Below are 9,022 nucleotides of genomic sequence, written 5' to 3'. Positions count from 1 at the left end.
CTTCCCTCCAAAGCGTAATTTGCCAAAAGGTAAGACTGTTGAATTTTCTTTCTACCTTGAACTGGGACATGAGAAAACAGCTGGCTTACATATGTGCTTCACTTTGGAGTTTAATTACTAAAATTCTCAAGATAGCTATGTATTTGAATTTGCTGAATTATTAAATAATGCTGCAGGGCAATGCAGTTGTTCATGGTCTGCCCATTTGAAAATATGATGGCAATTTTATCAACATTTTTAATAAATATTCATATGGCAATCTGAACAATTTCTGTCATAACTGAAGCAAGAATATTCATGGCTGTGTATTTGTCAGAATGCAGAACAAAATAATACAAAACCATTTTAATAAAAGGCAGTTTCCCCTTCAGCAGGATTTTAGTTGAAGTTTTCTTCCATTATTTATTTGAAGCATTTAATAATCTGTTGCAGTCCAATTAAAAAGACAGATTGGACTGAACACATATTTGGAAAGACAAGGCACACCACTTCCTCCTGCTGTCAAAATTCTGTTTAATTAGCACTGAAATTTGCAGCTCCTGCCTTTCCACCTAAATTACTGTACCCAGTTAAAATGCAATACATTTCCACACGTGAAATGCTTAAGATAATCGGGAAGAAGCAAGTTGTACCTTAGCTCAGAGTTTTCAGATTCACTTACATACCTAACTGAGTGCACTCACAAATAAACTCTTTACCACTATCAAAGAAGCAGATCACAGACCTGGCAATACGTTCAGATTTGTTCCAAGGCAATGAAGCTATTCAATAACTAAGGTGAGCTGAATCCATTACAATCTTGTTCTGAAAGCAAATCTGTTATTTTAATGTTCAGTGTGTGCAGCAGAGCCAGGCTGTAGGATGTGTGTGTATACATAAGAAAAAGCAAGAGGAAGAATCACTAAGTACAGAAACATTAAGACCCATATGTTCCCAACAGCTGCATGAGCTGGAAAATTGTCAGAAGCTGGGCAATACTGGTCTAACGATGTCACCTGCCTGAGCACGCGGGGTGCATGGCTTTAATGCTGCAGTCAAATTGCTGCATACGCTGCTGTTCAATGATAGTTGTGGAGGCATAGCCCGCTCCACAAGTACCCTTCATCTTCTAGATGATTTTAGTGAAATGAATAGCATCTTTCTGCCCAGGAATTCCTACGGAGTTTGAGTGGGATGGCTTCCAGGACAAGAGGATTCTCTGCTGAGAAAGGTTGGCAGACTTTGGTATGGAGAATGAATCAGGAGCAAAAAGGTGAGGAAACACTGAGGGATAACATAATCTTTCTTTACAAATAACAGTTTCTTTGTGGTTTTGATAACCTGCCATTATCAGGAGTTTAAATTTCTATCTAGGTGCTAAGAATTTTAGTAAGTGGGAGCTGCACTGAAGCAGTTTGCCACCTGAGCACGTATTGGAGACTCCCATCTCCTTGTCTGATCCATCCAGCCACCACTAACTCTCCCTGCTGAACCTACTTCGTCTAGGATGGCAGTTGCAGGGCATAGGTTTATTCTTAAGGAATGTTTCTTGTGGAGCACCCTTGACACAGCTCGGGGACCTCAGCAGAAGCAGTATGGTGCCCAATTTTCAAGCACCAGTCACTCGTTGGCCCATAGTAACAGTCAAATTTATGTAAATACAACAGAGGACAAAATTTGTTCCTAGTTTGTTGCTAGAATATTATAAAATTGTTTCCATTGACATGTTCTAAAGCTCTTGCCCAGGTTTGTCCTTGAGAGGATTGAACCAAATTCTGTTTCCACTGAAAGACCCACCGTTTTGATGTGCATTGAACCAGAGCTCTTCCTAGAGCTGGGTAAAGAGTTCTTCAAGGTGAGTTGAACTGTGTAGCTTTGAAATATGTTTTTGTATTAGGAACTTGACAAGTATCACATTCCTACCTTGTGCATTCATTTTTTGAAATATAACTACAGTCAGATTCTAATATGCCAAACACCTATGCCTCTTTTTCCTGTCATCTATGAAGGAGTATTTTCTTGATATAGAAAACCGGCTGTCTTTTTTTTTTTTTTTTTTTTCCCCTGAAAAACAAAACTATGGGTTCTAATTTGAGTGATAACATCACTTCAAAATGATAAATTGTCACTTTACCTGGGAAAATTCAGAATTGCTAAGAATAACAGACTCCAATAGAGATGTAACTTGGAGGAAAAACTTCTATGACAGCAGGTTTTTTTGATGTGCTTGTAAGCACATTAAATAAGACACTGATAAGGCTAAATTGATCCTCCCATCAGAAATTACAAGTCCTTGTATTTTATTTGAAACAGAAAGAAAAGGAGTTGATTGTCTTTAATTTTCATTTGTGTTCACAGCTCTGATCTGACATTGCAATTTGTTTCTATATGAAGTGCCCCGAAATTAAGGGGGATGAGCATATTAGTGAAAAGCAAATAGACTGAAATAACTTCTTTGACTTAAATGACAGGTACTGTTCCGTACACAGGATGTAGATGTTAAGGATGAAATCTAGTTGCATGAATTGCACGTGGTGAAACTGCCTATATTTACAGGTGGCCAGGGCCATCTGGTGTACTTAGCATATCCATGGGACTGGGAGAAAATCACAGAAATATAGGAGATGCTCAGCTCTGTGCCAAGACTTGCCTTTAAGTTCACCTCAAGTTAATTTCTCTTAAACCCACCTTCAATTTAACCTCACCTGAAAGAAACACAGAAGGCTTGATTCAATGGACTAAACCAGGCACCTAGTGCCATTTGAGATGCCCTAGGGCATTTGGTACGTGCACATGTGTCTGGCAGGTGTGACACAGGACAAACAGGATGCTGTTCTGGAGCAGCTGGATGCTACACACTGTGCCTGAGGGCATCTCAAATGACAGTAAATTCCATTTTTAGACAACTGAATTTGCTGCTTATTGCCCCCAAAAAACTTTCAAAAGCATTAGCCACAATAATGTATTGTAATATAGTAAAAGGGCACACTTAACCAAGGAATTTTCATGTGAATTACTTCAAAATAAAAACTGGATTTTGTTAACAGATGGATTATTTTCCCATTGTTATCTTAATGTTGTTCCAAAGCATGTTCAGTACATTCAGGGTACTTTACAGTCCTCATTGCCAATGACAACTCGCAAACAGCAAGCAAGAGGGTTTTGCATTGCCCGATTCTGCACAGCAGTGAGTTTCACATAGCCAACAGATCAGCACTCGCCCATACGCCACCACTAAGAGCTCAGGTAGGGCTGGAAACAATTTTATGAGATTCCTTTGAGTTCACTAAACAGAATGTCTTCATTAATTGTTAATTGTGCTTCCATTCTCAGCACTGATGCTGTGGAAATGAATGACCCCGATGTAGACAGAGCTGAAGCAAAGGCTGGTGACTGCTGCAAGAGCCTCTGAGCACTTGTGTGCTTCTACCACCGTTTGTCAGGAGAAAGGGCTAAGCAGTTACGTACCAAAAGAGGTCTAGCAGAAAAGCTATTTAACATGAAGTCTATGAATCCATGTTTTAACATGGACTACACCCTAGGTAATTCATGTTTTGTTTTGTTTTGCCTCCTGGTTATGTGACTCATACTTTAGGAGATTTTGAAAGTTTATTTCAGCCAGATTCTCCCATCAGTTACAATATTATAGATCAAGAATAACTTTCAATGAACTAACTCACTAGTGTAAAATAAGCAAAACCAAGGGAAGAAATAAAATAATTTTAGATTGCCTACTTGCCTTCTATCCATTTACCAGTATGCCACTAAATCCCTTCCGAATCTGTTTTATCTTCTAGTTAGCAGCTTCTCAATTAAAGAATGTAATTTTGCCCTGCTATTCTTAGATCCCTAGAATCATCTATAAAGCCTGACTTCAGTATTTTATAAACTAGCTGGTTGACAATCCACTTCCACTGAGCAGTTTTCATTAATGTAAATAATTTAAACAAATTAAGCATTCTGCCTTTATCAGGTTTGAGAATTACAGTTCTAAATGCCTTCAGATTTACCCAGCAGGATACTTAATAGTAATACAAGAAGGATGCAAATCAGCGAGTTAACAGAGTTAAAACAGGTAAATTAAAGAACCTTGAAGGTTGAGAAAGTCATGGCAAAATATTAAACTGAAAAAGCTCAATACTGGTGATGTGACACTTTTGAAGAGAGGTTCTAAGTGTATGCATACATTTAAAGGGTAAAATATCTGCTATGTAGAAAGCTGCTTTATAGCAGTGCCAGGGTAAAAAGCACAGGATAAAGCCTGGGACAGTATAGGGACAAAGCATTTCCCACAGAAGGGATCCAGTTATGGTAAAAGAAAAAGAAATTAAAAAAGGTTATTACTTTCTTTAGGAAACACAGAAAAACCTTAAACAAAAGAGACTCTCTGCTCTAAGAACTATGCCGCATTGTAATGAGAAACATTAATTCCCCTCAACCTGAATTACAGGAATCTGAAGAAAAAAATCAGTAAACCAAATTATTAGTATCTCAAAAGTTAAAAATCTCACAGCCCAAGCAAAGACCTACACTGAAAAAGAAAAATGCCAAAAAGAAGAAAATGCCTGGGCCCTCTTTGAATTCCTTTAGGAATTTCTTTGTTGTTATTGTTTAGCATTAAAGATGATCAGATACTATGATAATAGAGTATAAAACTATATTGGGAGTTATTTTCAAGATAGTAGCAGTGAGACTGGCTAAACAAAATGTAAATCTGATTATCTGAATTCTCCCAAAGGTTGTTGTTTCTGCCACATCAAAAAGAAAGCAAAATAAGACAAGCATGCACTAGAAAAACTTTCAAGAACATCTTGTAGGGGAAAAATCCTTGACAGACTTGAGGACAGAAGATACGACCTTAAGGGCCAACTTCCAAAGGACTTTCAGCTTTGGCTGTAAATTGAGCATGATGTCTGCAGGCACAAACAGGATCTATGCTTGCAGACAAAGTTTTGCAATGTTCTCCGATCACTGCTGGGTCAGTCACTTGCATGCAGCAGATCTGCAAGAGGCCATTAAGGACTCTTGTAAAGTTGGTATGACAGGTCATTGAACAGTTTATAGCATTAACATATTCAGGAATGTTCCACACTCTACATCCAGCAAGACAGTTTCCATCAGCAAGTGCAGATAACTCTTAAGTAATGAGTTTACTCCGTCAGCAGGCTCACAGTTCTGCACTACTAGGAAAATTATGCCATTATTTATTTATAATACTAACTTTAATTTCATTGCAGCCTTGTCTTCAACGTACCTTTTTCTTTGTAGCTCCCCAAAACCTTTTCCTCTTTTTCTCCTGGTCTATCATGCTGGTCTTTCTTTCTGCCCTCCTACTCCAGCCGAAAGCATCTGTTCTGAGTCTGCAAGAGGCTGCAGGTTTTACTGTGCTTTCTGGCACCCTTAAACTGTGGCTTTATTTTCAAAAATAGTTAAGCTGGAAGAATGCAAACTCTTTATTCAGTTTCCTTATATAGAAATTTCAGCTTTCAATTTCCTGCTGTTATTGACAAGCACCACAGGATATACTGGCACACTCATGGAACAGATGCCATTAGTCGGAGAGGAAGGTTGTACAAACAGAAGTTGGAGTGTTTTGATCACAAAGCGTGCTTTTTCTTGTGATGCTGCAATGGCTCTTTTAATTAGCTAGTTTTGGGAGACTTGTCTCATCACCTAGAATTGATGCAAGGAGGTAACCTGAGATTTTCAGCAGTGGGTGGCAGAGATGTGTGCAATGGAGATGCACAGGGAGCTGCAGGGCATGGATACACAGCACAAGCAGGCCCCACCAAAGCTTCCTGAAAAATACTTAAACGCCCCCAAAATCAGCTAGGGAAAGCCCTGGTCTTAACATTTTATTGTCCTCACACTGTCATGCGGAAGGAGCACTCGGAGGGAGCTCTGAAGGACCATCCTGTTTCTCCTGCTAGTGGATTCCTCTCCCATACATGGCCTCACTGCAATTAGTCAAGGCACGTATAAGGCGATCAGATTGAACAGCAGAACTACAGTGTGGCTTGTTGCATTAAAGAAGCCACCGCTATCACTTTAAATAACCAGTTTCAGGTGGTGATTCATTTCAAGCCCCTGCTTTCCTCCAGCAAGCACTGCAAAATCCACACTGTAGAAATGACATCACCATTCAAGCACAAGCCCAGCCTCCTTGCCTTTCCTCTGTCCTCGGTGCAACCACTGCTGTTCTGACGCTCATACCATAGCCTGTGCTTTCTTTGTATCCAGTCTTGCCATTAAAACGTATTGAGAGATCACTGTGTTGCTAATTCATTTTTTTGTTCTACCTACCCTCCAAAGACTTTCTCAGGGTGCAGTGAGGGCTGGCTGTTCCCTAAGGGTTACAATTGCACTACACAATGCTAAAACCTCAGAATTAAGAAGAAATCTTAGCTAGAAGTAACATGCAAAAATGAGGCAAGTGTGGAAAAGACCATCAAGAAGTTGTGCCAAAGATCAAACCGTAACTGAAGTAACTGTATAGCTTTATTTTTAATTAGCAAAGAAAAAATATTTTCTTACATTTCATTTTATTACACACAGCATATCTGCAAAACACTAGTGTTTTTTAAAAGCGAACACACAGCCTCATCAATTGTTCATGCTTCCCTTTTTTTTATATCATGACAATGGAAGCTGTAATATGGGACAGAGAAGCATCCTCAGCAGACAGAGGAGATGATGCTGTGACTTTACTAAATCAACGACACAAATGCAGCACACATAGCAAAGTGTGCAGCCAGTGTTTAACATGCAGCAGCATTCAGCCCCATCCAGGCACTGTCCTCCTTGGTGGGAAAAGTGGGAGCTTTATGGCCGGCTCACATGCACAGTCCCTCTGATCTGGCAGTTTCATATAGCTCACTGCATCCTGTACAGCTGCCTGCTTGTTTTCTTCAATGGGCCATGGTTTTCTATTCTTCATACCAGTCAGGTGCAAGCTGAATATTTCATGGCAGGGAAAGTTATATATTAATGGTGTAAGCATTTTTTCTGGTACACATAATGGAAAATTAAAATGTTTGCAGTACACTTGCATAGTGTGTGATTAGGAGCATGGGGCAGTATGGTGATGTGCTGAAGGAAAAGCCTAAAGCAATGGAAACGCCGATTTCTTCCTATGTATTTCTGACACCATGACATCATTACACTACCAGATAGAGGAGCTGCTGTTGCTCTCACTGGTAATCTCCTAGTTAGTACATGCACAGTCAGCGTGGTCTAATGACAGCTGTTTGCACCCACATCAGTGGCCACAGGCATTGGCATCAGTATAGATAACTGTATAATATTTGCTGTACTATGCACATCGTTAGGCAGAGTTCATCATTACCAAGGGAGAAACCCTCCAGACCTGCTGGGTAGGCAGGGATCCTGTCCTGGGTTCTTGGGACCAGCTTTCCATTGCAGGCACCTTGCATCTAAAGAACACCGACAGGATTTAGATTGTGAATGGCTTCATTTCTGTGAATAACCTTCTTTATCCTTTGGGTAAATAATAAAGTTTAGCAGCTTAAGATAAGACTCACATTGCTGACACTTTGGAGTTTTCCCCACAGAAAAGAAAATCAGCAAGGAAAGGAAGCCGCTGTTCTCAGGGCTGTGGGCTATACTGAAATGCATCTCACCTATCACTGCAGCATCATCTCCCCAGGCCCATTAGACTTGCTAAGTGCTATCTGCAGGTCTGCTCAGGAGCACTGAGAGTAGAAGCTTTTGTTACTATCTGGTCCCACTGAAAGTAACAGAAATAGATGTTGCAGCCTAGAAAAAAACCTGTAGGAATATGAATGAAATTAACTCCATCTTGTCTAGTAATCATTTAGTCATTTTTAAGAATAAGAATTTCTCTCAGGATTCTCCTTCAGTGTCCTCCAAAGTCTTAAGCAAATATTCATTAGCTAAATAACTAGTTTAGATTTACTGTTTTATCCTGAAGGCCTAGGCAAATTTAGGCTTTGCTGGTTTTCATTCCTGCGCCACCCTACTTTGTACAGCCAGATTCAGTTCATATGGGGACATTAATACCACCAACCCTATCTTCAAAATATATGAAATCACTGTTAAACCACCGCACAGTAAGTTATATTTTCATGTAAAATTAGTTTCTTTTTCCTTACTGTTAATGAAGCCATTTAAAGCATCCTTCAGTAACACAGTGAAAACAGTCTATAGAGTGATCCTTCCCTTAACACAAGTTATCTGTTGTCACACATGCAGAGAGGAAAGAACAACGCAGTGAAGCAAAATGCCTGTTCAGGAGGAGTACACCTATGGTTCAGCAAGCAGGGTATTGCTTTTACAAAGCACACCCAGTCATCTTTCTTTAAATGTCTGTAAAAGAATTAATAAACTTTGTTTTCAGTGCTGTTTCGGCTTTTTAAGAGTTACAGTCAGTGAGGCACCTTGCCGCTGTGCTGCAACTCTGGCTGCTCAGTGCCTGCAGACACATCTGTCTGGCTGATTTCATGCTTCCCTCTTCTCCCTCACTTCAGCAGACCACCAGACCACAACCACAGGCACAGTGGGGAAATGTTCCTGTGATGTGGTTTCTGAAATTTGGCTCAGTTTTCCCTCACTTGGCAAAGGCTTACTCATTTCCATGTTCTGAGCCAATCCTGTTCCCAGTCAGTGATAGCTGTGTGAATGCATTTGAGTGTTGAATTTGGCTTTTTGTGTTCAGCTGGTTTCACAATGACTCTTTCTGACTCAGCGCTCTTTCGGGCAAATAAATTCAATTTTTAGTAAGCAGAGTTGCCAATTAGCATGGGTTTTTTATTAGTAAGTAGACCTACTCCTACTTTAATTTGATTTTATGTTTTCTTAAATTTAAAATAAAAACTGTATTACTCAGAACTGTTTAGAGTTGACACCAGATTAAATTTTCAGCTGTAAGTAACATATTGTTCAGCCTTAATAGCTCTCAGTGATGCCCGGTTCCTCCTTTAAGTAGTTTTAAAGTTACTTACATAATAGGTTTTCAAAAGCAAAATCATTTCTAAACATATCCTTTCCAGAATGCAGACATTGA

Source organism: Falco rusticolus, chromosome 6 (genome assembly GCF_015220075.1).
Source record: "Falco rusticolus isolate bFalRus1 chromosome 6, bFalRus1.pri, whole genome shotgun sequence".
Taxonomy (NCBI): domain Eukaryota; kingdom Metazoa; phylum Chordata; class Aves; order Falconiformes; family Falconidae; genus Falco; species Falco rusticolus.
The sequence above is the reverse complement of the archived record's forward strand: the minus strand, read 5'-3'. Positions refer to the sequence as shown.